We start from the raw sequence: 14,441 nt of genomic DNA, 5'->3' as shown, positions 1-14,441 counted from the left end.
GGCAGAGCCCTCCTGCCAGCAGGAAGAGGCTGGGGGGTGACCATAATATTAGGTGGAAAGCCACTTTATGAAGGAAACATTAATATTTTCAAAACCACCAACCAAACTTCCTACTTGCATGAACAGACTGATGAACAGCAACATCATAAAGCCTTTGCAGCTCTGTTTTCCCCTACCCCCATCCAACAGAAACGGAGTAGCAAATGCAATTCCTCAAGTATTGCTGCTATGATGAAACAGCAAGGAGAGGGGACACAGGACTGGAAGGAGAGGCAAGAATAGTGTGGAGGTGTTTTCCTGGAGGAAGCAAGTTTAGGCCTGAAGTAGTGCTTCTCCTCTTCCCAAACAAGGAGTAACTCTTCCTGGCCTTTGCTTGATGCAATCATTCCTAGAGAGCCAAGAAATTTCTTCATCTAAGGAGACTGAACTTTACCAGGACCACTTGGACAGATTCACACTCAAACAAGGCTTGTAGGAAAGGGTCGGCTGAGTCACTGCTGTGAGAGAGGCTGTAGCCAGCAGATAAAAGGTTTGCATCACCAGGTGCTGTCAGAATGAGTGTTAAGTGTAAGAGAGACACTGTTGTGCCTAAGGCTCAATTGACTGTTCATTTTCACCATGAGATCTTGCACTCATGCTTTTACTATACTTCTTGCTTTTTCACTGAGCTCTGACTATCACCAGCTATTTAGCAACAATATCTGCCTGGGGTTCAGCCAAGTCCACATGGGAGAAGCTCTTTCAGGGCTGTGGTTGAAGTAAGACGTGAACTTCAAAAGGACAACCCCATCTCACCAAGTGAGTAAGCAGAGCTTGGGCTGCAGGAGGCTCTGAAGGGTGGGGTAGCTCTTAGCTATGGCAGCACTGGTAAGCCCAGAAACCATGAAAGAGGAAGCTGAACTGCAAGTAGAATTGGGGTCTGTGGCTGTGATTTGCTGGAGAGGTTTAATTAGGGTGTAGCACTGTGGATAACACTCACTTCTGGGAGTTTTTGTATTTGCAATGTGAATTTACCCAAGAAATCCTGTGCAACGACTGTTTCCATATTTATCTTGACCATTAAACTTGACCTTTCACTGCTGCTTTCTGCCCTGTTGGTCCTCTTTGGTGACAGAGAGCTCCAGGTGGTCTCAATGAACTCATTTCCCCTCAATTAGATTTTCCTTGAAAATTGCTGTAGCTGGTGGCTCACACAACTGCTTCTGCTTTATCACTAGAAGCTTTCAAGGAAGCCAGCTTGCTGAGACCTGGATTTCTGACAGAGAAGAAAAAATTTGGAGGTAGGAATAATTTTTGTTTTAAATCTTTGTGTAGTGAGAAAAGTTAAGTCAGAAAGGCACCTACCTTTGTTTTTCCATGTGAAGATTGTCTCTGAACACAGGAGCAGACGCAATTGGTGGATTGAAGTGGGGCAAAAACACAGACAGGTTTCTCAATGGCTCACATATCCATTCCCAGGGAGAGCTGGTCCTGCTCGTGGCTGCCATCTGAACCCAGGGGCTGCATTTTCCTGAAGGGCATTTTGTGGCAACTCCCATTTAAGGAGATCTGTCTGCTCTTCTTATCCTGGTACATTGGGGTTTTAGCCTGGATCAGTTCTCTTTTGGGGTTCAACACTTGTCTCTATAACCCACTGTGCTGGTGCTGTAGAGGAGGTGGTTGTGCTGAGGTGCAGCTGAAAGAAGGAATGGCTGGAAATGTAAGGGGGGAGCAATGGCTCCATGAGCACAAGCATTGCTAAAGAGAAATCTGAATCAGGACATGGTGGTCTCAGACCTCTGTCCAGAGTTAAACTGCACAGGCTGTAGGAATAAAGCCACGGCACTGGGTCTTTATCCCCTGACGACCCCCAGTGCCATGCCCTTCCTCAACAGCAGGGCTCTGCTGCCAGGGACACCCCTCTCTTTGCATCATTGGGTCATGGAGCTCTGCTCACAGCATTCCAAAACACAAATAAGCAGGGACTGAGTTAGTCTGACCTCATTAACACCTGCGTTTTTCCTTTTGATACCAATAATAGAACAGCTCTTGAGCTGGCAAATATTAGAACACTTCCATTATTTTGGACAGTGCTGGGTTTTCTCAGGATATGGATGTCTGAACAGCAAGAAAAGACACAGTCACATTTGTTCCTGCTGATTCTGACCTAGGCTTTGTCCAGCTAGTTCCATGACCATAATTTCAGTGGCAAGCGCAAATACCACCATTGATTCATTGGTGTTATGGACACATCACTAGAAGCAATAAAAGGAGATGGGTGCTTAGAGAGGATGCAGGTGCTCTTCCACACCACACATCATCCTGCTGGATATCACTTGTCCTTTCACATTGCTTCATCTGCCATAAAACAAAAACAATAGCTGAATATTGCAGCTTTCTGCAGGTACATGTATGTGGCTCCTCCAGTGCCTCACCTAGCTGTACAACTACTGACCCAGCAAGATGAACAAGGCCACATCTGATTCTGAGAGGCACAGGGAGGAAAATGCTAATGGCTGAGTCTACCTGACCCTTCTTCTTACTGAGTCTGATTTCAAGTTGTTGATAGTGTTGCCAAGTGGTGTGGACAGAAAGTTTCTATGTTTGTGTGTGCCTTGTATTGTCTCAGGAAAATTTCAGCTTAAACAATCATTTCCCCATACCTAAGAGAAACAAACTTTATTAGCATAACGGGAAAACCACATCCTCTTTGATTAAGATTTTCTAACACAGCTATGCCCTGACTGCAGCCATTAAGTTAGTCTTTCTATTACCCTCTGCTCCAAGCCTGTTGAGGTTAGAAGCCATTAAATAAAAACAAAGAGTGATGCTGTTTTGGTTCCTCCATTTCCTTCAGCACAGGCAGGCTATGTCCCCAAAGTTTGTGCCATTCTTGAACGGAATAGATCATTCCTGGGAATTATTCCTCCCAGTTGTAGGATACCAGTGTGCAACTGGCATTATTTTACTTGTTTTATATCTTACTGTAATTATTACATGCTGTTATATTAGTAATGATAATAATGTTAGGGAGATGTTGTCCCTAGCGTGTTCAGGGGTTCTGGTATTTGTGTTCAAGTGTGGGATTTGGGCGCACATTAGTAAAGCAGGTGAAAGGGTTAAAACAGAAGGCAGAACCTACAGGGACAAAGTCAGTGGTAGATATCTGGGAGAAGAGGTTAATAAGCAGGATCTGAAAAGAGAGAGGGATGGGGCTTGGGAGAGACAGCATGGCATGATTAGGCGGCAAAACAAGAGAAGAGATTTAACCCGCCTCTGCGCGCTTGACGGTCGGAGGGGTCAGTGCAGTTCATTCCCCCACCCCACAGCAGTGAAGCAGTCCAGAACCTCTCCAGCAGATAGCCGTGCTGCCGGCCCGGGGCTGCTGTGCCGAGCAGAGGCAGAGCAGAGCAGCCCGGCACGTCTCCCTCGCCAGCCGGAGCCGCTGCCGCACACAACACCCGGGCGCCCCTGCGAGCACTGATTTCTGCTATCTCGGGGGGGGGATGGAAAAATTCCGGCCCGCAGCCTTTGTCTGAAGAAAGATTGCAGGCGTTTGTACGTGCTGGTAGCTCCTGGGCCTCGTATGTCCGTCTCGTAAAACACAACAAGGATTTTCCCAGATAAAAAAAGGCACATCACTTGGCAGAGAGTCACATCAGCACGTACACGAGAATGAAAACATCCGGAGAGCGCTGCCCTTGAAACAAAATGCCTAAGAGCTCAAAATCATGGAGGGAAATGGAGAGTGCCGTGATGGCAGCACATTCCTGTCTCCTGCCTCCTTCCTACCAGCGACCATTAGCCATCCCAGGCCAGAAGCCAGCAGAGAGGCGAGTACTGAGCTGGATGCCTGGGCTGGATGCCTTCATCCCAGGAACCAGGGTGGCAGGAAGGAGAAGAGCGGTGGCTCTGTGCAGCCTGGCCCCTGAATGATGCAGGGACTTGCTGCCTGGCACTGTGCCCGTGTCCTTTTAAACTTGTCATCCCACTTCACAGCAAGAACCCTATGCCTTCTTCAGCAAAGCATAAACACAGAACAAGGGAACAAGGAGTTCTCATTCATTGCACATTTGTTTGTTTCAAGAACCAAAGTGTATACAGTTGAAGCTTCCACATGCTGCTTTCACCGGTGCCCCTGCAGCCTGGTAACTGGGATGTGACAGAGAGAAATAAGCAGTGGAGCACTTTAGCATGACCTAACAGCAGAGTTATTTGATCTGGGGTTTGGTATGCACTGAAAATGCCAGTGGTTAATGGACTGTGAACATGGTGCAGCAGCTCTTTGCCTCCCTGCTGGCGCAGGAGTCTGTGCTTCATGAGGCTGAAGAGGATGCTCTCCTTTGTAGCGTCTGTCCCACTGATCTAGTGACCAGCCTGGTTTTACTACTCATCCACCAAAGCACAGCCATCAATATACAGATATTTCGAGCCTTTATTTAAAAAAAAACCTGAAAAACCTTTGGCAATAAAATAGAAAAATCTGTCTGGGAAGATCAACTTTGATCTCTGGTTTTGACCATTAGCCTGACTTTAAATTTCCATTACTTCAAACATTCAGTTTAGCTTCTGCTACAATTTTCTAACACAGTGACTAAATTTAAAGACTATGTCTATTTATATTTGAGGTTGTAACATTTCCCCCACTTGGACTGAACATGCTTTATCACATCCTCTAAACCCCAGAGACATTACAGTGAAGAGAGAGCACTATCAATGTGAAAAGCAGGGATATTGTTCCAGTTTCAGACCCCTCATCCGTGTCCGACTCTTACCCAGATCAGACACCTTTGTTTTCTCTGCACTTTTAAAGCACACCAGGGAAAGGAGGACACATACATACGCAAAAAAAAAAAAAAAAAAAAAAAAAAGCCTCAATTCTGTAATAAGACAAATCACTCTTGTCAAGTGTATTTGTCTCCATAACGGGAAGAAGTACTTTTTATAGGCTTTTTATTTTAGACACGGAAAATCATGATGTGTCTGTCCTCTATGTGCCAACATAAGGACAGACACATAAGTGCCCAACAGAAGATTGTGCCATTCACTGTATGCGTCATTTACTCAGTGTGCCAGGTTTCTGCTCAGTTTTAATTTACTGCTTCTAAGGGATTTAATCCTCTCCCTTTTGGGGATTGTTAAAATCAAACAGCGATTATTGTTGGCTCTTTCCATTTTAGGCAGCCACCATCACCATAACTTTTTAAAGTGGCTTCCATGCAAAAATCCACAACAAGAGTAAAGCTCACAAAGAACTCAATGTAGTATCTGGTATGTTTCCTCTTCCAAAATAACTGCTTGGAGGAAAGGATTTGTTTGGTTTCTTAGGCTTTGTGCAGTTACTTATTTTAGGCCACTTTATTTAGTTTGTATTTTTGTTCCTTGTAGTGAGGCAAAGTTTTCCTTTTCACAAATTCGCTTAGGTCCTTCTGGCTGTCACACTAGTACCACCATAACTACTTCTCCTTTGACATTTATATCCTCTAAAGCTTCATGAGTTATCATCATTCTCTTCTCTATGTATTCTTGTCATTCAACCAAATTATACATTGGTTTTGTTTAAACATTTTTAAGCATGGAATCACCAGGGAAAATCAAACATCCCTTTTAAGTCTTTTTTGGACTCTAGGCATCTGTTTAGGTCCCTTTATATCCCCTTTAGATGAAATACTTTTACTTTTTGGCTTGCTATCTGCCTCTTGGCAGGTGTGCGGTCAGTCCCTGCCTGTCTTGAGCCGCTGACCTGACACAGAGACCCAGTGACAGCTCTCATGACCCACCAAGTACAGAGAGGGACGAGCCAGCTCAGTGCACAGCTCAGGATGAAATGTGCATTTCAGGCGCAAGAGCAGATGAGGATCAGAGAGTATGTGTTCCCATGGCAGCAAGTGACCCCGTGCCCAGCAGATAGAGGAAACCAGACTTGGAGCAATTGCGTAGCTCACTTCACCCTCAGCTGGACACTTTGCTGGGGCAGAAGAGACTTGATCTTTCAGAATATTTGCATATGATAAGTGCGGGTCACTAAAGGACTCTGCCAGAGTAGGGGCAGTGACTGTCACAACTTCTGACATCATCAGGATAAACCTGCCATGGAGCCAAACCAGGGTAATGTGCCCACAGAAGACAAATTATCAAGTCAGCAAGAAGGGACTTGCAACATCTTAGGAAGAAAATTGGTAAACAGTGGCTAAACATCTGTCCATGTATGCAGCAGTGAGAATAGGGGTGCTGGAGAACTGCTGACATCCAGAGCAGGGGAGCAAACATAGGGTCTCTCAAAATGCCAGAGCTCATTGCCCACACATTGACAGATTTCAAAGATTTAGATGTCCGGAACATGGTGGCAGCAGAGAAGGTTGGATTTCTTCTCTACAGCAGAAAGAGTAATAGAGATGCAGCCAATGCCCAGGAAATAGATGGTGCTCAAGATAGAAAGTTAGACAATATTAACCTAGGAAATTCTTTGAAGACTAGGTTACTATGAAAAAAAGAAGCATAGTCACAAAATACAGATTTAATATATTTTTTCTTATGTTTGGGAGAGAATCAAGAGGTTGAAAAAATGTGTTAGTCACTTGGCCTGTATCTTCCTCTGTCACATGGTGTTCTTCTGCCAATGAAAGTGGCCCGAAAACAGTCTTTGAAATTCCAGCTCATACCTTTACTAACACACTCCAGCAGTAAAACACATACTGAAAAAATTACCCCTGCAGGCTACTATCCCATCTGTGACAGAAACCAGCAGAAGATTATTCCCAGAAAAGTTCAAAGAACAGGATAATTTGCCTACAGAAGAAATTATTTCTAGTCGTGGGCTTTCTGAGGTTGCTCTATGCCCTGAAGCTAGTAGGATTTTATCTATCAAACATGAATGAGAGAATAAAAGTAACAACCTCTGATTATCCTCTTTTTTCCCCTCTCTAATCTTCCTTAAGACTTAAACTGACTCTTGTTCTCAATGATGGTCTGCAAAAGGCTCACAAATAACATTATTAGTAGTAAATAATACATTTCCTGTACACACCCAACTTTATTCTGTAATAAACATGTCTCCTGTTACCCACTTCAAAAGGCATCCTTTTTGGGTTCACGGAATCCTCATTCAACATAGGAGCAATAAGGGCACTGTAAAACACCTTTATAACTTGGGTATTTTTTGCTTTTCCATTATGTTCCCTTTTCTGAATGTCTCCCTGTAAACTAAATAATCACAGGGGGATTCAGCATAGCAATTTATTCCTCCTTTTAATAATATCTGTCCTTCAGTTCCAACCTACACCCTTTCTCCGGTATTCTTTTTTTTGAAATGAGATGCCTCTGATATTTCAGGCAAAGCTGCCTCCTGACATTACATACTGGCATCATACACATTTCTGGAGAAATCAGCTCTGTGATAATGCTTTATCATCAGCCCCTTTAACCAGAGATTTAACTCTGACAAATGGATCCCCAGGAGCAGAAGGAGTAAGGAGTGCTGGTATCCGAGATGCTGAGCAGTCACAGTGCTAACAAACCGCCCCCGGCACTTCCCTGATTTGTGTGGGCTCCATCATGAGAGCCCTGCCCAGGAGCCTGCCACTCTTGCTATGTTGCCAGCACCTAGAAGAGCTTTTGGTGTCTGACAGGCAACTCTGACACACAGGGGTATCTTTCTATGGGAGCAAATTCATCTGCCCAGTCTCAGTGTTGTGCTGCAGCAGGGCAGGGGAAAGTGGAAAGTATCTCCACTTGAATTTCATTCCTCCTTCCTATGTTTGTGCCTTTTTGTTTATCTGGAACACTTATTCCTGGATTGGCTATTTTGTAGGAACATCAGGCCTGTGTGAGAGAGGCTGCTGCTATGTTCCCCAGACAGCATTAGGCTGTCTTGTTCTTTTTTTTTTTCCCTTCCATTTGATCCTTCTTTTCTCAAGCATAAATCAGAATACTATAATTTCTCTCCAGAGGTTTCCCCCCACTGTTTTTAATATATATATTAAACCACATTTTAAAATGTTTCTTATCACAATTGTAAATCTTGTTAAGGTTGGAAGGCTGAATGCTATGCTAACAGGCCTTACCCAGACTAGGGAGAATTTTGGAAATACCAGGTGTGTTACTTGGGTTGAGGCAAACAGATGAAGGTAAATGGAGGCAGAAGATGAGGCTGCACTCATTTTGGTGAATATCAGCATACTCTGCCATTGTATTGCACAATTTCCCTTTGGCGCATCTTTATCTGGGCACTACCAAAATCCTGCTACCGAGACCATTTAATGCAGCTATGCAACACAAAAGTGATTGATCAGATCAAAATGCCAAAGCAACCCTTTCCTGGTGGATGGCAATTATTTTCCTCTACTATGTTCTGCCTTTGCAGTCTGTTTGCTTTGAAGCCTGTGAAGTCATGACAGTGTCCAGTTTTATGGACTGAGCCTCTTGGACAGCACATTCTCTGTCCAGCACCTCTTCCAGAGAGCGGGACCCCACAGTGCAACTCCCCCAAGCTCTGAAAATAGCTCTGAACTTTCCCAGCCTCTGCATGTGTTCCTTGGAACTGCAGCCCTGCTGGATGAGTCAGCTCTTGCAGGGTGACATCGCAGCTGAAATCAGACCCGGGCTTTGCAAAGAGAAACCCAAAGATCCTCTTGTTGCTTCATGGGAAATACATAAACGAAGTAAAGATGAGAGTGTCACACACTTCCTGTCCCCATGCTGATTACTCACCACTCTGGGGAACCCCCAGGGTTGTGTAGGGATCAAATCTCATCTTTCCAAATCTTCCAGCTGCACCTTCTCTGGCAATGAAAGATGGAAAACACAACTCCTTCGAGAGCAGACCTTGGAGTCAGAACAGCAGCTGGGAAGTAGTACAGCCCTGATGAGAATGTGCCAGACCAGAGTGGGTCTCAACATCTCCTCCTTCCAGCAAGCCCCGGGAAAGGGAGGCTCCATCCAACAGACTGGTTTGGCACCAGAAAACCTTTCCCAGGTTTTTCAACTGTTTGGTTGTGACAGCCTCTTGCTGCACTCCATATGCCTCTGTGAAAGGGATAAAAGGACCTCTGCAAATGCCATGATAGGTGTAGAATGACAGGGATATAAAACTGTATGCAGATATTTTCTCCAGTTAGTGGCACAATTATATGACTGGGATATTACCAACACACAGTCTCTGTGTTTCAATTCATCATGATTTAGTCTGAACACTGAATGGCAGGATAACAAGACAGACCCTTTAAATGTAATAGTCTTTTGAGAAATTTATGTTCTGTGGTTTTGCTTAAAAACAAAAGGCTAGAAAAAGGGCACTCTGTCTAAGTTGCCTCAGATGTTTCACAGCATTTTCAAATCCAGTGTAGTGACATATATTGCCAGGTAAATAAAAATCAGTGTGGAAATATTTACTCTTGCCCCTTACTGGGACATGAGTGGCCTTGCACTTTTCTAAACACAAATGTGAAGATGCCTTTCTTGGCTCTTGAATTGAGGAAAGAACATTAAGCTGCTGTCAGGAGAGTAACTATGGTTTCTTACTCCCAAAAACTGGAAATGCTCACTCCTTACTCTGTAACTCTTATCCTTGTTTTGATGATATCGGTGTCTCTCTTTCACATGCAGCTTTTTGATTAAATTGCTGTAATTTAGCTATCACTTCACAGCTGTCAGAAACTCTAGACTCCTCCTCTCTGTTCTCTGAAGTTCCTACTTTCTATTACAAGTCATTGCACTGCAGTCATATAGATCCCAAACATTTTGCAGTGGGAGGCCAGAGTCACAAGATCTGGTAGATCAGAATTTTGCCCAAGATCACAGTGTGACATAGAAGGAAAAAGCCTCCAAAAGATGCTTTCTAATGCCTTGTGCATTCAATGTGCAGATGAATAGACCAGTAGCAAAAGCCGTGATTTAATGTGTAGTTAGAAAGGTAATATTTGTAACATCTGAAAAAACATTTCCCCTCAAGCTGAGAGGGAAGGTCAGCATCAGATCAGTGCATTTGTGTGTCACTGTCTGTCACCGTAGCACTGTGGGAACAGACCTGGGAGGCAATGAACCAGTACTGGGAAGTCAGTCTAGGGGAACGGGCAGGAAATGGGGCTTAGGGACCCATGACAAACTCTCCTGCTGCATAGCTCTCTGATTTTGGGCAAGTTGCATGCACTACTGGTGAGTCACAGGCAGCCTGACGATGTGAGTTTGGCTCCATCTAAGGGAAGCAGGGAATACTACAAAGCCCCAGAAACGAGTTGGTGTCTGTTCCAGTCCTTTAGAGCCAAAAGACAATGGCCAACATTCACCTCTTCTCATAAACCACAATGCAGCTTTATCCCTGCACTTTTGAACTGATGAGTTTGTAAACCGTGTTATTTACTACGGTAAATGCTTTTCTATCTATGTGGGTCACAACTTGGAAGTCACAGCCTCAAGGTAATGATTAGTGTATTCATTGATAGAAGACAGTAATTATTAACCCTGGACTCTGATACTTTTTAAAGAGCACTTCACTTCCCCAAACAATTTCTTTATTGAAATTTATTGTACTTGATATTTGCCTAAAGGACCTTTTACAAGGATTTCAGTTTCCTTTGCTCTGTTTTTCCCATATGTTTCTCTTTCTTTGAGCAGCTGAGCAGGCAAAATCTTCTTTTTGTGTAAAGGGCACACAGGACACACAGGAAGGTAGATTCCTTGCCCAGCAAATCTGAGATTAATAGAAATATGTTGGTGTTTACCAAACTGAAACGGCTGACCCATTTCAAAACAGAAAATCCTTAGCAAGACAGGAAAACGAGTGTCTCTAACATTTTGAACAGTCACTGAACTACCTCTCTAAGAGGTTTAAGTCCTTGCCCAACTCCTTTCTCAAGAGACACTTAAACTGTAGAGATTTTAGGACAGAAATCAACCACTCACGTGCAGGTCATGGAAACAAAGAATGAAACCAAGTAAAGAGCAGAGTTCAATTTAAAAAGTGAAAGCAACTGGCCTCACTGAAGGCAAGGAATCTTGTTAGGCACTTCTTCCAGTTGTCTTGCTTGTTAGGACTTGATTAAATAAGGCTGAGAACACAACATCTCCTCCTAGTTTTACAATGCAGCCCTGAAGTCAACTGCTCATTTAAAGCTCTCACAAGAGCTCCCAACACAAGCAGGCCTGTGGCACCACCACGGGGGGGTTTGCAGCAGCTGCCTGCTCAGAGCTGTACCATTCACAGCCCTCTGCTTTCCATTCGGGGCCCAATCCTCAGTGTCCACAGCCTACTCCTCCTCCTGCATGCCCAAACACGTGCCTGAACTCCAGTACTTCTGTATCCTCCTATTCCTTCCCTGCCCAACATGGTCTGGCACACACTCCTTCTCAACCTCTGCCCTGCAGCCTGTGAGGGAATTGTAGGCTCTGGCTTGAGGTCAGACAGGAAAGCTGAGCTTGGTCTGCTGTAAGGACTGCTGCAGCCCTGATCCAGGCAATTATGGCTCAGCAGAATCTGTCACATGCAAGTGCTCACCAGAGGTGCTGGAGCAGAGGCGTGGCAGGGCTGGCTTCCCTTGAGGACAGATCTTGCAGGACCCTGGCCACAGCAGCTGGTGTGCAGGCTCTGCTGAGTCCAGGGCAAGCAATCATCCCGTTTGGCCAGCTGCCTCTGGAAGAATCTTCCCCGGAGCCCTGGGAAGTCCCTACACACTCTTGCTTGTGGGTACACACACGCGTGGGCACCTGCTGCTGTGGTCTGTGCAAACCACTGGAAAACCTGGGATCTTGCTGAGCTGCTAAGATGCATGTTACCAATCAGAAGCCAAGATAGCAGAATTAATTACTCTCCCAAGAATGAAGCTGGACCAATCATCTGTGCCAACAAGGTTCTTTCTCAGTCAGGAGACTATTTGTCCATCAGCCTAATGCTGAGGCACTGTTAGGCATGTTCTGAGCTGTTGGGTCATTAAGGTTTCTGTAACAGTTTGTGGTTTTAAGCAGAGTCATCTTTAGATGGCCGAAGGCCATCCAGCCTATAATGTTAAGCACCACATTGAGCCATTTTAAGAACTTTATCTTTAGAAACACTCTTAGGAATACCCTTTGCTTTGTTCTCTTTTCATTTCCCCCCCCTCCATTCTTACTTGCTTTTCTTTAAAAAGAAAGGAAATCCAAATGCAAAAGTGAATCTAATGCTAAGTCAATGATGACTAAGACATCAGATCAGGAAAATCAAAAATTTCTGCGTAAGATCCCAAGCTTGTTCATCGTAGGCACCCAGAAGTAACTTGATATTGTAATTATGCAATAGAGTTCAGAACTGCACATATACACTCTCACTGTAACTGTACTGAATTCTGTTGTATTCTGTTATATTGCACTGGTGCCTTCTTTGTTCAGTGTAAACTTTCATCTAACATTAAATCCAATGGAAGTAATTTAATAGACTTTATTTGCTGCCTTTACTAATGCTGCAGATGTTCTTATGCATTTGTTAATAAAATGTGAATTTAGTTAATTCATTATGAGTCTTAAGGAAACTGAAAGCTACTGAAAATAAGGAGCCTTCAAAACTAAACTAAAAAAATATAGCTCCCATGTAATACGTGTTCTTTACTTGTTCCGGGTGAAGACAGAAAGATTTTATGGACAAGCAGAATTATTCCTTTATGGTTTCCCCTACTGTATATTTATCAATGCCTGTAAGTACCTTTGAAAACTTAGAAAACACAGGAGCACCTACTGAAAACAATCTGTAACAGGCAGAGTTTGTAAATCAGATCCATCTCTTACATGTTTATCTGTTTGAAGGAAGATACAGTGAGTAGGACTTCAGCTTGTGAACTGGAAATATGGGCAAAGCTGTGAGTTTTGCCATCAGTTTGTGATAAGCCCTTGCAGACATCATCCATCCTCCCCTGTTCTGTAAACAGATCTACTAATAAGTTTTCTAAGCAAATGAGTTCAAGAATGAGCCACGCACCATTGTTGCTAAAATTGGCAACGCAGAACAGGAAAACATCCATGCTTTCTCATTCACTTGGAGTATTTGTCTGCAGAGAGCTGTTAGAAAACATGGGAGAAAGGAAAGTAAATATTCCTGACTTGTCATTAAACCTGAAACTCCCAGAAATACCATCATGCATGGGAATGTTTTGTGTTTTTGACTCTATTCTTCCACTAAACTACCTCTGGAGGGTTAACCCTGTCAAACAGGAGGGAGAAGAATTATGTTACTTCAAAAATTTATCTGTGTAGCCAGAGCTGAACTGGATCCCTGGGAAGGAAAAGCAAAAAGCTATAAATGTCAGGATTGAAAACCAGGGCAAGATAGTGGCTGACTGGCAGTAACTGGCTAAGAATTTGGTTCTTCTTAACATACTTGTACCATCAAGCTTCTTATCATAAAGTTCACAGATTAATTGTACACGGCACAAACATTTTTTCCTAACTACTTCACATACATTGCTTTGCAGTTATATCACGTCCTCCAGTTCTCTGAGTGTATGAGAAAATAAGGAAAGGCCCATGATGCCTTCTTTATATCCCTTGTTATTGTATACATTGCTCTTTTCTTTGTTTTGAAAGGTGATCCTAACTTCTTCAGCTTCACAGCGTGAGCCAATCCTTCACAGAGCATTGTTACAGTCTGTCATGACTCGTGTCCTTTTGAGATACAGTAAGCAGGGGTGAGAACATCGCTGCAGGTAAAGTGCACTGACTATTTATAACGGTATTATAACATTCCAACTATGGTTCTCTGCCCTGCTCTTTAGGGATGCCATCATTCCTCTATTTTCCGCGCAACCCCGCTGCAGTTAACGGAAGAATTCCTTATGGACATTTCACCCACTCGCACCATTTATTTTCTTGTCTTTGTATCACATCAAGAAGCTTCGCGCTTGTGCAAGAGAAGGAGCAGAGCACCCTGCCAGGCATGCTCCGGCTCAGTGCCGGGTCGGGCGGCGGGAGCAGCACAGCGCACATTGCTGGCTGCTCTGCGATCTTCGCACTCGGTACCCCTGAAACCGCTCTTCGCGCGGGAAAGCGCGGAAAAGTCAGAAATGTGTTTCATTTGAAGATTTCTGCTGGCTAATCCCTAATTTCCAATAGACTTGCTTCACTGAATATTATCTCCTGACTTCAGATTGTGACAGGCTGGCGATGAAGCTGAACAATCACCCCGCTGCTGTATTTGGTTTCCAGCAGTTACCAACCAGCCTCTGCCCGGAACCCCCCACTCCCATCCCAAGGATTAGGGGCGGGCGGTGCTGGGTGAAAACATGGGAGAAAGGAAGGTAAATATTCCTGACTTGTCATGAAACCCGAAACTCCCAGGAGTGCCACCACGCGCGGGCTGTCCCGTGGTTTCCACCCTCACCTCGCTCACCAGCTCACCCCGCGGCGCCCACAAGGGCGGCGCTGCGCCTTTAAGGGCGAGGCCCCGCCTCTCCCCGCCCAGCAGGCACCCGCCCCTCCGCCCCGCCCACGATGACCTCATCTCT

At 44.4% G+C, this 14,441-nt stretch overlaps 1 long non-coding RNA gene across 1 annotated transcript; it reads right to left on the bottom strand.

Annotated features, from left to right (window-relative positions):
- Positions 1–1,638: 1,638 nt before the first annotated feature.
- LOC110483108 (uncharacterized) lies at positions 1,639–14,369 on the bottom strand. Its single transcript, XR_002467512.2, has 3 exons — positions 14,318–14,369; positions 12,920–12,999; positions 1,639–1,691 (listed from the first exon to the last, which is right to left on the bottom strand). It is a non-coding gene; the product is annotated as an uncharacterized LOC110483108 (long non-coding RNA).
- Between the last annotated feature and the right edge of the window lie 72 nt (positions 14,370–14,441).

This window comes from Lonchura striata, chromosome 5 (assembly GCF_046129695.1).
Source record: "Lonchura striata isolate bLonStr1 chromosome 5, bLonStr1.mat, whole genome shotgun sequence".
Taxonomy (NCBI): domain Eukaryota; kingdom Metazoa; phylum Chordata; class Aves; order Passeriformes; family Estrildidae; genus Lonchura; species Lonchura striata.
This window is presented reverse-complemented; position numbering and strand designations above follow the sequence as displayed.